Raw genomic sequence first — 17,399 nt, forward strand, 5'->3', positions numbered from 1 at the left:
TATGACACTCATCCTGAGCATGCTTTCAAACAAGCCCTCTCAGTTGCACAACCAGAATCCCACATTGCAGCCCTGGTAGACCCCTTGGCCCGAATCCTAACCCTTGGTAGAATTTCTTGGTGCCTGGGCACAGAGACCGTCTCTGAAATCCCTGTTTTGGGACACCCCTAAGATAGAAAACAGCTCTATTCCATTCACTGAATGGGCACCAAACTATTGGGAGCCGATGGGATCCTAAGAGAGGAAAAATCCCCCATGGCCCCTTCAGACAACACCTGCATTCCGAAGCCATCCCAGATACACAATCCTGATACAAAAGCCTGTGCTACCACCATCAGGTCACCCTAATTACAGCTCCTGATGAGCTGATCTCCAGGTCTACGCACTGCACCTGCTATCAACTCGCCACTAACCCTAAACCGAGTTTGTGTTTGCAGGCTACTCACCCAAAACCATGGCTCACATGCCTTCCAGGATGGGGTCTTTGGAGCCGCACCACAGAACTGGACATGCCATCCCCAAGAAAACTGTGCCCATCACAGTTACCCAAACCCTAAAGATTAAGAGATATCTGCGAGAACCCTGTGCCCACCCCACTATTGGAGGTCGCTCTGGAAGCAAATGCGCATTCTGAAACACCATGATCACCTGAATTCAGGCAGACACCCAAGTCAATGGTCCTGAGTCAGAAGATTGAACCTGACATGCCTCTTGACCTCATTGGAACCCTAAACGTCATGGGACCCCTAGATTTGGTTTTCAGACATCGGTCCTCAGAAGCCTGTTCTGGAATACCAACTTGTGATACAACATGTAGTCCCTGAGCAACACAAGAGAACATCTCTTATCCCCAGAAGGAAGTGGGGCTCTTCGACCTGTGCCAAACCCTCAAGGTTGGAGAATCCTGCATGGCCCCTTAGCCACCATCACATTCCTAGATCTCCCTGGTAAAAAACCAACACTGTGACCCATGGCCAAGATTTTCCATGTCAAATCAAGGCCTTGGCACTTCACCCAAGAGACACCAGAACGAACCTGCCATGTACTTCAGCTACAATGGTCAATGGAGGTGTGTTTTCCAGGCATCCATGCAGGAGTGCTCTGCTACCCAAACTTTCCACATGGGGGACACCAGAACAAACCAAGCAGACTCCACCTGTCCAGGAGAAGGAAACCTTGTTTTTCGGAGCATCTCACAAGCCTCAGCTTGGGAAATCCTCCATGGCCTCTTGACACCACCTCTCCATTTGTAGGTCATCATAGACACAAAGTTTAGTGTGAGCAAACATCTGACATCCACCCTTACACAGGTGCTGGATGTCTCTAATCAGCCGCTGCACATTGGAACTGCCTTCCTCTTGGCAATGAATTCACCCGAGCTTGTGTATATAATTCCATCCTCACCCGAGTTGTCCCCAAGCCCACTTGATAAGGGATTCTGGAACAATGATGCAGCATTTTTCCTTCCCAATAGAAAGAAGAAGTGCCTGGTGATTCAGTCCCAAAACCCCACATGAGGATCAATCTGCTTGGCCTTCAAGGGAACTCCGATTTATAGGCTGCCCTAGCCACTAGTGCTGTGTCTGACAGAGCATGAGTTCCGGCCTAGTGTCAGCCACCCAGGAGTGGGTCCTATAACTCGCATGTGGGATGGGCCATCTTACAAGTCCGTCAACTCTACTCATCCTTTGTATTCAGGCACCTGTCTCCAGACCTTTGCTGGAAGCCCTGCTAATGGGAGAACCTGAAGCATAAAGAGAACTCCCCCTTCCCCATGGCAGGGGACCTGGCTGTTCGGATTGGTGTCCAACCCCCAAAGGGGGTGACAGCTATATGACCAATGAGAACACAGCCACTCCTGAGGGCCACCCTGTGCAGAAACAGGCATTGTGACCCTCATTCTGAGCATGCTTTCAAACAAGCCCTCTCAGTTGCACCATGATTATCCCGCATTACAGGCCTGATATGCCCTTAGGCCCAAATCCTAAACTGTTGTGGGAATTTCCAGGCACCCAGAACCAGAGCTTGTCTCAGGAATCCCTGTTTTGGGGCACCCTTAAATGGAAAACAGCACTCTTCCCTTCCCTGAAAAAGCCACCAAACTATGGAGAGCCACCAGAATCCTAAGTGAGGTAACCTCTCCCATGGACCCAAGAGACCACACCTGCATTCAGAGTCCATCCCGGACACACAATCCAGATAGAAAGGCCTGTGATACCGCCTTCCAGTCACCCTAATTACAGTTCCTGATGAGCTCCCCTCCAGGTCTATGCATTGGGCCTATGATCACCTCGCCACTAACACTAACCCGAATTTGTGTTTGCAGACTTCTCTGAAAAAATCATGGTTCATAGGACCTCTAGGATAGGGTCACTAGATCCACACCACAGGACTGCGCTTGCCATCCCCAAGGAAACTGTGCCTGTCAAAGTTGCCCAAACCTTCCAGATTAAGAGAAACCTGCAAGGCCCCTTTGCCCACCCCAATATTATCGGAAGCACTGGATGCATATGTGCAGTCTGAAATACCCTGATCACCTACATCCAGGAAGACAGCCAAGTCAATGACCCTGAGTCAGAAGATGGAACCTGACATGCCCCTAGAACCTCATTGGAACCCTAGCTTAGGTTTTCAGGCATCTGTCCTCATCTGTTCTGGAATACCAACTTAGGATACAACATGTGGTCCCTGAGCCACACAACAGAACATCTCCTGTCCCCAGAAGGAAACCGTGCCCTTCAACCTGTTCCAAACCCTCAGGGTTGGAGAATCCTGCACAGTACCTTAGAAACCTGAGAATTTCTTTCATGAAATCTCATGAGATCTCGAAACAACGGCTGCACATTCGAACATCCATGTGCTTGACACTGAGTTTAATGGTAGCTTGTGTTTTCAGACTCCTGTCCTCACACTTCTCACCTGCAAGCCCTCCACATTGGGAATTCTGGAGCCACCATGAAGCCTTCAGCCTGCGCACCAAAAAGAAGACGTGCCCTATGGGTCTGCACAGAAACCCCACATGTGGATCCAGCTGCATGTCTCTCAATGTCACCCCATTACCATAGGCCATCCTGTGCATGAATGCTCTGTCTGACAAAGCTCGAGCCCGACCTCCTGTCAGCCACCCAGATAGCGGGCCCCATATCCTGCAGGTGGGTCCTGCCTTGGCCCAAGGCTGTCATCTCGAAGCAACCTGGGTGTCAGGTTCCTGTCCCAGAACTTAGCTCGAACTCCTGCCAATGGTGTCCCTGAAGGGCAAAAGAGTACTCTCCATTCCCCATGGCAGGAAAACTGATTGTTGAGATGGCTGTCCAACCCTCAGAGTGGGAGTCAGGTGCATGGCCTATGAGACCATGCCCACTCAGAATAGGCAGCTGGGCACACAGTGGTATTGTGACCCTCAGACTGAGACGCCTTTCCAACAAGAACCTTTGGGAGCTGAAGCAGGAACCCACAAAGCGGGCCTGTCATGACCCTAGGTTCCAAATTCTAAGCCTTGGTGGGGTTATCCAGGCACGAGGACCCAGAACCCATCTCTGGAATGCCTATTTGAATGGGACCTCAGACACGGAAAACCACGCTTTCCCCTCCCCCCAGTAATACACCAAATTCTTGGGTGCCGGGCAGAATCCCCAGAGTGGAAGAATGTCCCATGGGCCCTTGAGGTCACCCCTCCATTCCGTGGCCATCGTACACACACAATCCAGTCTGAAAAGGCTGTGCTCCTGCCTCCCAGCCGCCTGAATACCAAATCCCGAGGAGTTTCCCTCAGGGTCTGCAGATCGGGCCTGCCATCAACTCGCCTCACTTACCCAAGTTTGTGTCTGAAGACTTTGGTCCCAAATCCCTGACCCACATGACCTCCAGGATGGGGCCTGCATAACCACAACCCATCACTTGGCCTGATCTCTGGAGGAAACTATGCCCTTCTCCATTGCCCAAATCCTCTAGATCAGGAGAAACCTGCAAGGCCCCTGAGCCCACCCTAATTTCATAGGCCGCTCTGGAGAAAATGCACAGTCTGACACAGGCTCAGCACCTACCTCCAGGAAGACAAGCAAGTCAATGGCCCTGAATCCGAAGATTGAACCTGACATGCCCCCAGGACCTCATCGGAACCCTAGATTAGGTTTTCAGGCCTCTGTCCCCAGAGTCCTGTTCTAGAAAACCAACATATGGTCCAACATGTGGTGTGTGATCCATACAAGAGTATCCCATCTGTCCAGAGAAGGAAACATGGTTCCTGGGAACTGGGTCTAACCCTCAGGTAGGAGAATCCTGCCTGGCCCCAGGGCCATCGCCACATTCTAAGTTCTCCCCAGACACCCAACAGCAGTAGGACCTGATAAACGGAGAACTTCCATCAACGCAGATCACTTGGAACTTGGAAACAGTGCCAGTGGATGAAGCCTGCCCTGTACCTCGGTTGCAATGGTAATGCAAGTTGGGCTTCCCAGGCCTCCATTCAGAGAGCTCTACTATTGAATCTTTCCATATGGGGGACCCTGGAGACCTCGAAGCGGACTTCACCTGTCCTGCAGTAGGACACCTTGCTGTTTGGAGCAGCTCACAAGCTCCAGCTTGGGAAAACTACCAAGGCCTCTTGAGGCCACCCCACCATTCTTTGGCCATCATGGATACAAACTCCAGCGTGAGCAGACATCTGACACTCGCCCATACTCAGGTGCTGGAGATCTCGAAACAACCACCGTGCATTGGAACGGCCATGTGCTGTGCACTGAGCTTAACCGATCCTTGTGTTTTCAAATTCTGTCCTCACACTTCTCGCCTGCAAGCCCTCCATATTGGGAAGTCTGGAACCACAATGCAGCCTTCTGCCTCCCCACCAGAAAGAAGAAGTGCCCTATGGGTCTGTGCAGAAATCCCACATGAGGATCCAGGTGCACGGCTCTCAACGGCACTCCAATATCATAGGCCACCCTCTTCACGAATGCTCTCTCTGACACAACCTGATCACCGACCTCCTGTCAGCGACCCAGACAGTGGGCCCCATACCTTGCAGGACGGCCCAAGGCCGTCATCTCAAAGTAACCGTGGTATGCAGGTTCCTGTCCCAGAACTTAGCTCAAATTCCTGCCTGTGAGAGACCCTGAAGCAGAAAAGAGTACACCTCTTTCCCCATGGCAGGAAAACTGAACGTTGAGATGGCTGTACAACCCTTAGAGTGGCAGCCAGGTGCATGGCCCATGAGACCACGCCCACACCTTATGGGCCACTGTGCACAAACAGGCATTATGACCCTCAGCCTGAGACTCTCTTCAAACAGGTCACTCGGGAACTGGACCAGAAGCACACAGAACAGGCCTCTGATGCCCATAAGCCCAAATCCTAAGCCTTGGTTGGATTTTCCAGGCGCCTGAACCCAGAACCCATCTCTGGAATCCCTGTTTGGACAGGACCTCTGAGACGGAAAACAGTGTTTCCTCTTCTCCAGAAAGATATCAAACTCTTGGGTGCCAGGCAGAATACCCAGATAGGAAGAACATCCCATGGACCCATGAGGTCACACCTCCATTCCGTGGCCATCCTAGACACACAATCCAGACAGAAAAACCTGTCCTCCTGCCTCCCAGCTGCCAGAATTTCATATCCTGAGCAGCTACCCACAGTGTCTGCAGATCGGGCCTGCCATCACCTCGCCTCTAACTCTTACCGGAGTTTGTGCCTGAAGACTTTGGTCCCAAAGCCCTTACCCATAAGCTTTACAATATGGGGCCTCCAGAACCACACCACATCACTGGGCCTGCTTTCTGGAGGAATCTCTGCCCATCTCAGTTTCCCCAAACCCTCCAGATTAGGAGAAAACTGCAAGGCCCCTGAGCCAAACCCAATTTCATAGGCTGCTCTGGAAAAAATGCATAGTCTGACACAGCCTCAGAACATATCTCCAGGAAGACACACAGGTCAATGGGAAGGGATGAATGGCATAAGACCATCGTGGGTCCAATGTGCTGGGTGTGCAGCCAGCTGTCTTGGTGTCTGTCAGAAGGTCTGGGCTCAGGCTATGTAAGACACAGCATTAGTGCTTAGTGTAGCCTATGCAAGTGGGGTGTTGCTGAGGGATGAGCAGGTTGATCCTTATTTGGATCAACTGTTTGGATCAACTTATTTGGATCAATTGTTTCTGGTCAAAGCCATAGACAATGTTTTTCGTTGGGGGTCAGGCTGAGTGCTTCGTTGTGGCCCCAGAATTCCCAGTCGGGAGGGCTTGTGGGCCAGGAGAGTGAGGATGGAAGTGTGAAAACACAAGCTAGGGGGAGGTTTGGGCCCAAGGGCATGGCAGACCCACTCTGCAGAGGCTGAATTGAGATCTCCTGCATCTGAAGTCAGGGTGACGATCAGACGTTGGCTGAGGCTGGAGTTTGTGTCCATGATGGCCCCTTCATGAAGCAGGGGCCTCATGAGGCCAAGGAGGTTTTCTCATGCTGAGTTTTTGAGTTGCTCCAAACCACAAGGTTTCCTTCTGTGGCACAGTCGAGTCCTGTTGGATGGCTCCAGGATGTCCCATACGGAAGGACTGGAGAGCATGGTTCGCAGGATGGATGCCTGTACAGCATACCTGACATTCACATTGGCTATTACGGACAAGACATCTTTGATCTGCTGGCTCTGGGGCAAGCTTCTAAGGGGGCTGAGTTGAAATGGACTCTCCTGAGTCTGGGTCGTAATATGGGTTTGTGTCCATGGAGATCTTAGAATGTGCTGGTGGTTCAGGGGCCCTGCAGAATTCCCCTACCTGAAGGGTTTAATACAGTTCCAATAAGATAGTTCCACATGTGGAGACCAGAGAGGCTCTGCTTGGTGCCTCAGAAAAGCCCCATATGCTGGTCTTAGAAACCAGTCCTCTGAGGAAAGACACCTGTAAACCAAAGATAGTGTTCAGATTAGGGCCTAGGGCCTGTCTGTTTCAATCTTCTGTTTCTGGGTACACTGTCTGTGTGTCTAAACGGAGATAGATGCTCAGCTGGTGTCAGAGTGTCCTTCTTAGTCCAGGGCAGCCTACACTCTCGGGATGGCTTCAGGGGCCTTGGAGGTTTCTCCTGATCTGTAGGGTTGTGGCCAATGGATTTCACACACTTTCCTTGGAGAGGACAGGAATAGTCCTTCAGTTTGGCTCCAGAGGCCCTAGCCTGGAGGGTGTTTGGGTCCGGGCTTTGGGCACAGAATTCTAAAAACACAATCTTGGCTTAGGTGTGGCACCGTGGGTGTGGCAGGTCAGATCCACAGACCATGAGGGGAGCTCCTCGGCTTATGAAAGAAGGGTGAGTGGAAGGAGGTCCCTCAGGTTATGGTCTCTGGATGTTGTGTCCAGGATAGCCGCGGATTGTAGGGGTGGCCTCAGGGGCTATGGGCGAGTCTCCCTCTCTGCGGATTTAGCCCAGGTCCCAAGAGTTTGGAGTCACTTTGTGGGAAGGGTGGATTCAATTTGTCTGGCTCGGGTGTCTCTCCAAGAGAGGGATTCCAGAGCAGAGCCTCAGGTACGGGCAACTGGAAAACTAGAACTCTGATGAGGATTGGGAGCATCGGGGCTTGGCAAGCTCCATATGCGGGCTCTTGGTCAAGGCCCTGAGTGGCCTTACTTCAACATCGGGCTCATGCTGAGGGTCAGAATGCGAGTTTTTGCCCAAGTTGACACTCAAGTTTGGGCGTGGCCTCAGGGGCCATGAAGGTTTCTCCTACACTTATGGTGTGACTCCATGCCAACAGCAAACTTTACAGCCATGGGGAAGGAGGAGTTCTGATTTGTGCTTCAGGTACCCACCTGTGAGGGAATTTGATATCATGTCTAGGTTCAGATATCTGAAAACCCATGTTGGGACATGATGACGACTTAAGGCCATGGCTTGTCTGATGTGCTGGGTGTGCGGTCAGCTGTCTCCTTATCTGTCAGGACGTCTTGCCTGAGGCTGTGTCAGACAGAACATGAGTGCCCAGGGCACCCTATCCAATTGGGGTGCGGTTGAGGCCCAAACAGTTTGATCCTCATTTGGGGTTTCTGGAGAGCCCCGTAGGGCAAGGTTTTCTTCTTGTGGGCAGGCAGAGGGCTGTGTTGTGGTTCCGGAATTCCCAGTCTGGAGGGCATGTTTGCCAGGAGTGTGAGGAAGGAAGTCTGAAAACAGAAGTAGCACTAGGTTTGGGATAGAGGGCACGGCAGGCCCACTCTACAGAGGCTGAATCGAGATCTCCTGCATCTGAGGTCAGGGCGAGTATTAGACGTTGCCTCAGGCTGGAGTTTGTGTCCATGATGACCCCTTCCTGAAGGGGGTGGGGGCGTTTTGATGCAAGGGAGGTTTCCCTACGCTGGGAGTTGTGAGCTGCTCCAAACCTCAAGGTTTCCTTCTGCAAGACAGTCGAGTCCTATTGGATGGTTCCAGGATGCCCCATACAGAGACTCGAGAGCAGGGGTCTAAGCATGGATGCCTGGAAATGCCACCTCATATTTCCATTGACTGTTGACAAGGCAGTCTCAATCTGTGGGCTCTTGGGCGAGCTACCCAGAGGTCTGAGTTGAAATGGACTCTCCTGAGGATGGATCATAATGTGGGCTGGTGGCCATGGAGACCTTGGAAAGTGGCGGTGGCTCAGGTACTCTGCAGGATTCTCCAACCTCAAGGGTGTGACACAGCTCCAACAAGGAAGCTTCCCATGTGGAGACGAGACGTGTTCTGTTCGGTGCCTCAGGAAAGCCCCATATGCTGGTCTTCCAACCCATGACTCTGAGGAGTGACACCTGGAAACCAAAGCAGATGTTTAGATTAGGGCCTAGGGGCATGTCCGGTACAATCTCCTGTCTCTTCGGACATCTGTCAGCGAGTCTGCATGGAGGTAGTCACTCAGCTTCTGTCACAATTCCCCTGTTTGTCCAGGACGGCTTACAGTAGTGGGATGTCCTCAGGGGCCTTGAGGTTTCTCCTATTCTATAGGGTTGTGGCCAATGGATTGGGCACAGTTTCCTAGGAGAGAGCAGGCACAGTCCTGTGGTGTGGCTCCAGAGGTCCCAGCCTGCAAGGTGTGTGGGCCATGGCTGTGGGGACAGAGGTCCGAAAACACAAACTCGGCTCAGGTTTGGGGCCGAGGTTATGGAAGGCCTTATCTACAGTCCATGAGGGGAGCTCCTCTGGATATGAAGGTAGGGCTAGTGGGAGGCAGTCGCTCAGGCTTTTGTCTCTGGATGTTGTGTCCACAATGGCCGTTTAATGTAGGGGTTGCCTCATGGGCCGTGGAAGGGTCTCTCTCTCTGGTGATTTGCCCTGTTCCCACAGTTTGGGGTCATTCCGTGGGAAGGGAAGAGTCCTGATTTCGGCCACAGGTGTCCCCCCAGTAGAGGGATTCTAGAGCAGAGCAGTGGGTACTGACAACTGGAAAACCTGCCATCCGGTTAGGCCTGGGTGCCTATGGGTATGGCAAGCCCCTATGCGGTCTCTTGGTCCAGCCTCTGAGAGGCGTTACTTGAATATGGGACTCATGCTGAGGGTTACAATGTGTGTTTGTGCCCAAGGTGGCCCTCAAGCGTGGGCATGGACTCATAGGCCATGCAGGTTTCTCCTACACTGAAGGTTTAACTCCCTGCCAACAGCAAGGTTTCCTGCCATGGGGAAGGAGGAGTTTTGACTTGTTTATCAGGCTCCCCCCTGTGCAGGGATTGAAGTCAAGGTCTAGGTTCCGATGCCTGAAAACCCAGGTTGGGAAGGGATGATGTCCTAAGGCCGTGAAGGGTCCGATGTGGTGGGTGTGCAGCCAGCTGTCTTGGTGTCTGTCGGAATGTCTGGGCTCAGGCTATATAAGACAGAGCATTAATGCTTAGCATAGCCTATGCAACTGGGGTGTTGCCGAAAGCAGAGCAAATTGATTCTCATTTGGGGTTTCTGATCTGGAGTCAGACGTGCTACTGTTGTGCCATGAGGCCTTCCCTCATTTGAGGTTTCTGGGCAACGCCATAGACAGTGTTTTTATTCTGGGTGGCAGGCAGAGTACTTCGTTGTAGCTCCAGAATTCCCAATTGGGAGGGCCTGTGGGCCAGGAGAGTGAGGACGGAAGTATGAAAACACAAGCTAGGGGGAGGTTTGGCCCCAAGGGCATGACAGGCCCACTCTGCAAAGGCTAAATCGAGATCTCCTGCATCTGAAGTCAGGGTGACAATCAGACATTGGCTGAGGCTGGAGTTTGTTCCCATCATGGCCCCTTCATGAAGTGGGGACCTCATGAGGCCAAGGAGGTTTTCCTATGCTGAGTTTTGAGATACTCCAAACCACAAGTTTTCCTTCTTCGGGACAGTCGAGTCCTGTTGGGTGGCTCTAGGACATCCTATATGGAAGGACTAGAGAGCAGGTTTCGAAGGATGGATGCCTGTACAGCATACCTCGCATTCCCATTGGCTATTAGGAACAAGACATGTTTGATCTGCTGGCTCTGGGGCAAGCTACCCAGGGGGCTGAGTTGAAATGTATGCTCCTGAGGCTGGTTCGTAATGTGGGTTTGTGTCCATGGAGACATTGGAATGTGCTGATGCCTCAGTTGCCTGGAGAAATCACCTAACCGAAGGGTTTGATACAGCTCTAATAAGAAAGGTCCCCATGTGGAGACGAGAGAGGTTAGGTTTGGTGCCTCAGGAAAGCCTCATATGCTGGTCTTTGAACCCAGTCCTCTGAGGAGTGACACCTAGAAACCAAACAAGAGTTCCAATTAAGGCCTAGGGGCCTTTCCGATTCAATCTTCTGTCTCTGTGGACATCTGTCTGTGTGTCTGCATGTCTGCGTGAAGGTATTCGCTCAGCTTGTGTCAGAATGCCTCTGTTTGTCCAGGGCGGTTTACAGTAGTGGGATGTCCTCGGGGGCCTTGAGGTTTCCCGTATTCTGTAGGGAGTCGCCGAAAGAATGGGCACAGTTTCCTAGGAGAGAGCAGGCACAGTCCTGTGGTGTGGCTCCAGAGACCCAGCTTGGTGGGTGTGTGGGCCAGGGCTCTGGGGACAGATGTCAGAAAACAGAAACTCAGCTCATGTTTGGGGTCAAGGTTATGACAGGCCTGATCTCCAGTCCATGAGGGGAGATCCTCTGGATATGAAAGGCGGGTGAGTGGGAGGCAGTTGCTCAGGCTTTTGTCTCTGGATGTTGTGTCCACAATGGCCGTTTAATGTAGGGGTTGCCTCATGGGCCGTGGAAGAGTCTCCCTCTCTGGTGATTTACCCAGCTCCCAACATCGTGGGGTCATCCTTTGGGAAGGGAAGAGTCCTCATTTCTGCCACAGGTGTCCCCCCAGTAGAGGGATTCTAGAGCAGAGCAGTGGGTACTGACAACTGGAAAACCTGCCATCCGGTTAGGCCTGGGTGCCTATGGGCATGGCAAGCCCCATATGCGGGTTCTTGGTCCAGCCACTGAGAGGCGTTACTTGAATATGGGACTTATGCTGAGGGACACATTGCGTGTTTGTGCCATACAGAAGGACTCTAGAGCAGGGTTCTAAGGATGGATGCCTGCGTAGCCCGCCTCACATTCCAACTGTCTCCTAGCAACAAGAAAGGTTTGATCTCCTGGCTCTGGGGTTGCAACCGATGGGGCTGAGTTAAAATGGACTCTTACCAAGATGGGTCATAATGTGGCTTTGAGTCCATGGAGGCCTTGGAATGGGGCGGTGGTACTGGGGCCCTGAAGAATTTTTCTAACCGGAGGTTTTGACACAGCTCCAATGTGCAAGTTTCCCATGGGAAGACAAGATGTGTTCATATTGGTGCCTCAGGAAACCCCATATGCTGGTATTGGAAATCAGGCCACTGAGGAAAGATGCCTGGAAACCAAAGCAATGGGTCAGATTAGGGCCTAGGGGCCTATCTGGTTCAATCTTCTTCTCTGTGGACATCTGTCTACAGGTATGAGTGGAGGAAGTTGCTCAGCTGGTGTCAGATCGCCACTGTTCATCCCGGGCGGTCAACACTATTGGGGTGGCCTCGGGGACTTTGGAGGTTTCTCTTAATTTGCAAGTTTGTGGCCAATGGAATGGGCAGAATTCCTCTGGAGAGAAAAGGCTCAGTCCTGGGGTGTGGCTCCAGGGGCCCAAGCATGGTGGGTGTGTAGGCCAGGGCTGTGGTGACAGAGTCTGAAAACACGAACTCAGCTTAGGTTTGGGGACAGAGGTATGGCAGGCCTGATCTACAGACCGTGAGGAGAATTCTTTGGGATATAAACAAAGGGCGATTGTGAGGCCTTGCTCAGACTTTTGACTCTGGATTTTGTGTCAACGATAGCCGTGGAATGTCAGGGAGGCCTCAAGGTCCATGGACCTGTCTCCCTCTCTGTGGATTTGGCCCAATCCCAAGAGTTTGGGTCAATATTTGGCATGGGAGGAGTCCTTTCTGTTTTGTTACCTCAGGTGTACCACCAAAAGAAGGATTCCGGAGCAGAGCCCTGGTGAGGGGCAAGTGGACAACCTGACATCTGGTTAAAAATTGGGGCCTAGGGGCATAGTATGCCCAATATTCCATCTCTTGTTCCAGTCACTGACAGGCATTATTTGAGGACAAGACTCACGCTGAGAGTCAAAATGCATCTTGGTGCCCTCGCGGCGCTCAAGCATGGGCGGGGCCTCATGGGCCATGTTGGTTTCTCCTACAGTGAACATTGGACAACATGCCAACCACAAGGTTTCTTGCCATGGGAAAGGAGGAGTTCTGATTTCTGCATCACGTTCACCCCTGCGAAGTGATTGGAGATAAGGTCTAGGTTCTGAAGCCTGAAAAGCTAGGTTGGGAAGAGATGACGACCTAAGGCCAAGGCAGGTCTGACGTGCTCAGTGTCTGGCCAGCTGTCTGGGTGTCAGTCGGGATTTCCAGGCTCAGGCAGTGTCAAACAGGGCATTATTGCCCAGGATAGACTGTATAATTGGGGTAGAGTCTAGTGGCGTGCAGGTTGATCCTCATTTGGTGTTTCTGGGTATCCCCAGAGGGCAACATTTTTCTTCTGGAGGGCAGACAGAGTGCTACACTATAGCTCAGGAATTTCCAAACTGGAGGGATTGTGGACCAGGAGTGTGAGGACGGAATTCTGAGAACACAAGAGAGGATTAGGTTTCGGGGTGAGGGCACGGCAGGCACACTCTGCAGAGCTGAATCGAGATCCTGTGCATCTGAAGTCAGGGCGAGGATCAGACGTTGCCTCAGGTTGGTCTTTCTGTCAATGCTGGCCCTTTCATGAAGGGGACGGGCCAACTTGAGGCCATGGAGTTTTTCCCTCAATGGGATATTTGAGATGCTCCAAATCGCAAGGATTCCTTCTGCAGGACAATTGAAACCTGATGGAAGGCTCCAGGACGTCCCTTATGGAGTGACTCCAGAGCAGGGTTCTAAGGATGGATGCCTGGGCAGCCTGCCTCACATTCCAATTATCTCCTAGTGACAAGATAGGTTCGATCGGTTGGCTCTCGTGGAGAAAGTGAAGGGGTTGAGTTGAAATGGACTCTCCTGAAAATGGGTACTAATGTGGGTTTGTGTCCATGAGTACCTTGGAATGGGGTGGTGGACGGGGGCCCTGAAGGATTCTCCTAACCGGAGGTTTTGACAGAGCTCTAACAAGGAAGTTTCCCATGTGGAGACAAGATATGTTCTTTTTTTTTTACTTTTTTTCCCAATTTATTTATTTTCAGAAAAACAGTATTCATTATTTTTTCACCACACCCAGTGCTCCATGCAAGCTGTGCCCTCTATAATACCCACCACCTGGTACCCCAACCTCCCACTCCCCCACCACTTCAAACCCCTCAGATTGTTTTTCAGAGTCCATAGTCTCTCATGGTTCATCTCCCCTTCCAATTTACCCAAAAGCACATACCCTCCGCAATGTCCATAACCCTACCCCCCTTCTCCCAATGCCCCTCCCCCCAGCAACCCACAGTTTGTTTCGTGAGATTAAGAGTCACTTATGGTTTGTCTCCCTCCCTATCCCATCTTGTTTCATGGATTCTTCTCCTACCCACTTAAGCCCCCATGTTGCATCACCACTTCCTCATATCAGGGAGATCATATGATAGTTGTCTTTCTCCGCTTGACTTATTTCGCTAAGCATGATACGCTCTAGTTCCATCCATGTTGTCGCAAATGGCAAGATTTCGTTTCTTTTGATGGCTGCATAGTATTCCATTGTGTATATATACCACATCTTCTTGATCCATTCATCTGTTGATGGACATCTAGGTTCTTTCCATAGTTTGGCTATTGTGGACATTGCTGCTATAAACATTCGGGTGCACGCGCCCCTTTGGATCACTACGTTTGTATCTTTAGGGTAAATTCCCAGTAGTGCAATTGCTGGGTCATAGGGAAGTTCTATTTTCAACATTTTGAGGAACCTCCATGCTGTTTTCCAGAGTGGTTGCACCAGCTTGCATTCCCACCAACAGTGTAGGAGGGTTCCCCTTTCTCCGCATCCTCGCCAGCATCTGTCATTTCCTGACTTGTTGATTTTAGCCATTCTGACTGGTGTGAGGTGATATCTCATTGTGGTTTTGATTTGTATTTCCCTGATGCCGAGTGATATGGAGCACTTTTTCATGTGTCTGTTGACCATCTGGATGTCTTCTTTGCAGAAACGTCTGTTCATGTCCTCTGCCCATTTCTTGATTGGATTATTTGTTCTTTGGGTGTTGAGTTTGTTAAGTTCTTTATAGATTTTGGACACTAGTCCTTTATCTGATATGTCGTTTGCAAGTATATTCTCCCATTCTGTCAGTTGTCTTTTGGTTTTGTTAACTGTTTCCTTTGCTGTGCAAAAGCTTTTGATCTTGATGAAATCCCAAAAGTTCATTTTTGCCCTTGCTTCCCTTGCCTTTGGCGATGTTCCTAGGAAGATGTTGCTGCGGCTGAGGTCGAAGAGGTTGCTGCCTGTGTTCTCCTCAAGGATTTTGATGGATTCCTTTCTCACATTGAGGTCCTTAATCCATTTTGAATCTATTTTTGTGTGTGGTGTAAGGAAATGGTCCAATTTCATTTTTCTGCACGTGGCTGTCCAATTTTCCCAACACCATTTATTGAAGAGGCTGTCTTTTTTCCATTGGACATTCTTTCCTGCTTTGTCGAAGACTAGTTGACCATAGAGTTGAGGGTCGATTTCTGGGCTCTCTATTCTGTTCCATTGGTCTATGTTTCTGCTTTTGTGCCAGTACCATGCTGTCTTGATGATGACAGCTTTGTAATAAAGCTTGAAGTCCGGAATTGTGATGCCACCAACTTTGGCTTTGTTTTTCAATATCCCTTTGGCTATTCGAGGTCTTTTCTGGTTCCATATAAATTTTAAAATTATTTGTTCCATTTCTTTGAAAAAGATGGATGGTACTTTGATAGGAATTGCATTAAATGTGTAGATTGCTTTAGGTAGCATAGACATTTTCACAATATTTATTCTTCCAATCCAGGAGCATGGAACATTTTTCCATTTCTTTGTGTCTTCCTCAATTTCTTTCATGAGTACTTTATAGTTTTCTGAGTATAGATTCTTAGCCTCTTTGGTTAGGTTTATTCCTAGGTATCTTATGGTTTGGGGTGCAATTGTAAATGGGATTGACTCCTTAATTTCTCTTTCTTCTGTCTTGTTGTTGGTGTAGAGAAATGCAACTGATTTCTGTGCATTGATCTTATATCCTGACACTTTACTGAATTCCTGTATAAGTTCTAGCAGTTTTGGAGTGGAGTCTTTTGGGTTTTCCACATAGAGTACCATATCATCTGCGAAGAGTGATAATTTGACTTCTTCTTTGCCGATTTGGATGCCTTTAATTTCCTTTTGTTGTCTGATTGCTGAGGCTAGGACTTCTAGTACTATGTTGAATAGCAGTGGTGATAATGGACATCCCTGCCGTGTTCCTGACCTTAGTGGAAAAGCTTTCAGTTTTTCTCCATTGAGAATGATATTTGCGGTGGGTTTTTCATAGATGGCTTTGATGATATTGAGGTATGTGCCCTCTATCCCTACACTTTGAAGGGTTTTGATCAGGAAGGGATGCTGTACTTTGTCAAATGCTTTCTCAGCATCTATTGAGAGTATCATATGGTTCTTGTTCTTTCTTTTATTGATGTGTTGTATCACATTGACTGATTTGCGGATGTTGAACCAACCTTGCAACCCTGGGATAAATCCCACTTGGTCGTGGTGAATAATCCTTTAAATGTACTGTTGAATCCTATTGGCTAGTATTTTGGTGAGAATTTTTGCATCTGTGTTCATCAAGGATATTGGTCTATAGCTCACTTTTTTGATGGGATCCTTGTCTGGTTTTGGGATCAAGGTGATGCTGTTCTCATAAAATGAGTTTGGGAGTTTTCCTTCCATTTCTATTTTTTTGGAACAGTTTCAGGAGAATAGGAATTAGTTCTTCTTTAAATGTTTGGTAGAATTCCCCCGGGAAGCCATCTGGCCCTGGGCTTTTGTTTGTTTGGAGATTTTTAATGACTGTTTCAATCTCCTTACTGGTTATGGGTCTGTTCAGGCTTTCTATTTCTTCCTGGTTCAATTTTGGTAATTTATATGTTTCTAGGAATGCATCCATTTCTTCCAGATTGTCAAATTTGTTGGCGTAGAGTTGCTCATAGTATGTTCTTATAATAGTTTGTATTTCTTTGGTGTTAGTTGTGATCTCTCCTCTTTCATTCATGATTTTATTTATTTGGGTCCTTTCTCTTTTCTTTTTGATAAGTCTGGCCAAGGGTTTATCAATTTTATTAATTCTTTCAAAGAACCAGCTCCTAGTTTGGTTGATTTGTTCTATTGTTTTCTTGGTTTCTATTTCATTGATTTCTGCTCTGATCTTTATGATTTCTCTTCTCCTGCTGGGCTTAGGGTTTCTTTCTTGTTCTTCCTCCAGCTCCTTTAGGTGTAGGGTTAGGTTGTGTACCTGAGACCTTTCTTGTTTCTTGAGAAAAGCTTGTACCGCTATATATTTTCCTCTCAGGACTGCCTTTGTTGTGTCCCACAGATTTTGAACCGTTGTATTTTCATTATCATTTGTTTCCATGATTTTTTTCAATTCTTCTTTAATTTCCCGGTTGACCCATTCATTCTTTAGAAGGATGCTGTTTAGTCTCCATGTATTTGTGTTCTTTCCAAACTTCCTCTTGTGGTTGAGTTCTAGCTTCAGAGCATTGTGGTCTCAAAATATGCAGGGAATGATCCCAATCTTTTGATACTGGTTGAGTCCTGATTTAGGACCGAGGATGTGATCTATTCTGGAGAATGTTCCATGTGCACTAGAGAAGAATGTATATTCTGTTGCTTTGGGATGAAATGTTCTGAATATATCTGTGATGTCCATCTCATCCAGTGTATCATTTAAGGCCTTTATTTCCCTGTTGATCTTTTGCTTGGATGATCTGTCATTTCAGTGAGGGGAGTGTTAAAGTC

This window comes from Neovison vison, chromosome 2, assembly GCF_020171115.1.
Source record: "Neovison vison isolate M4711 chromosome 2, ASM_NN_V1, whole genome shotgun sequence".
In the NCBI taxonomy this organism is placed as follows: domain Eukaryota; kingdom Metazoa; phylum Chordata; class Mammalia; order Carnivora; family Mustelidae; genus Neogale; species Neogale vison.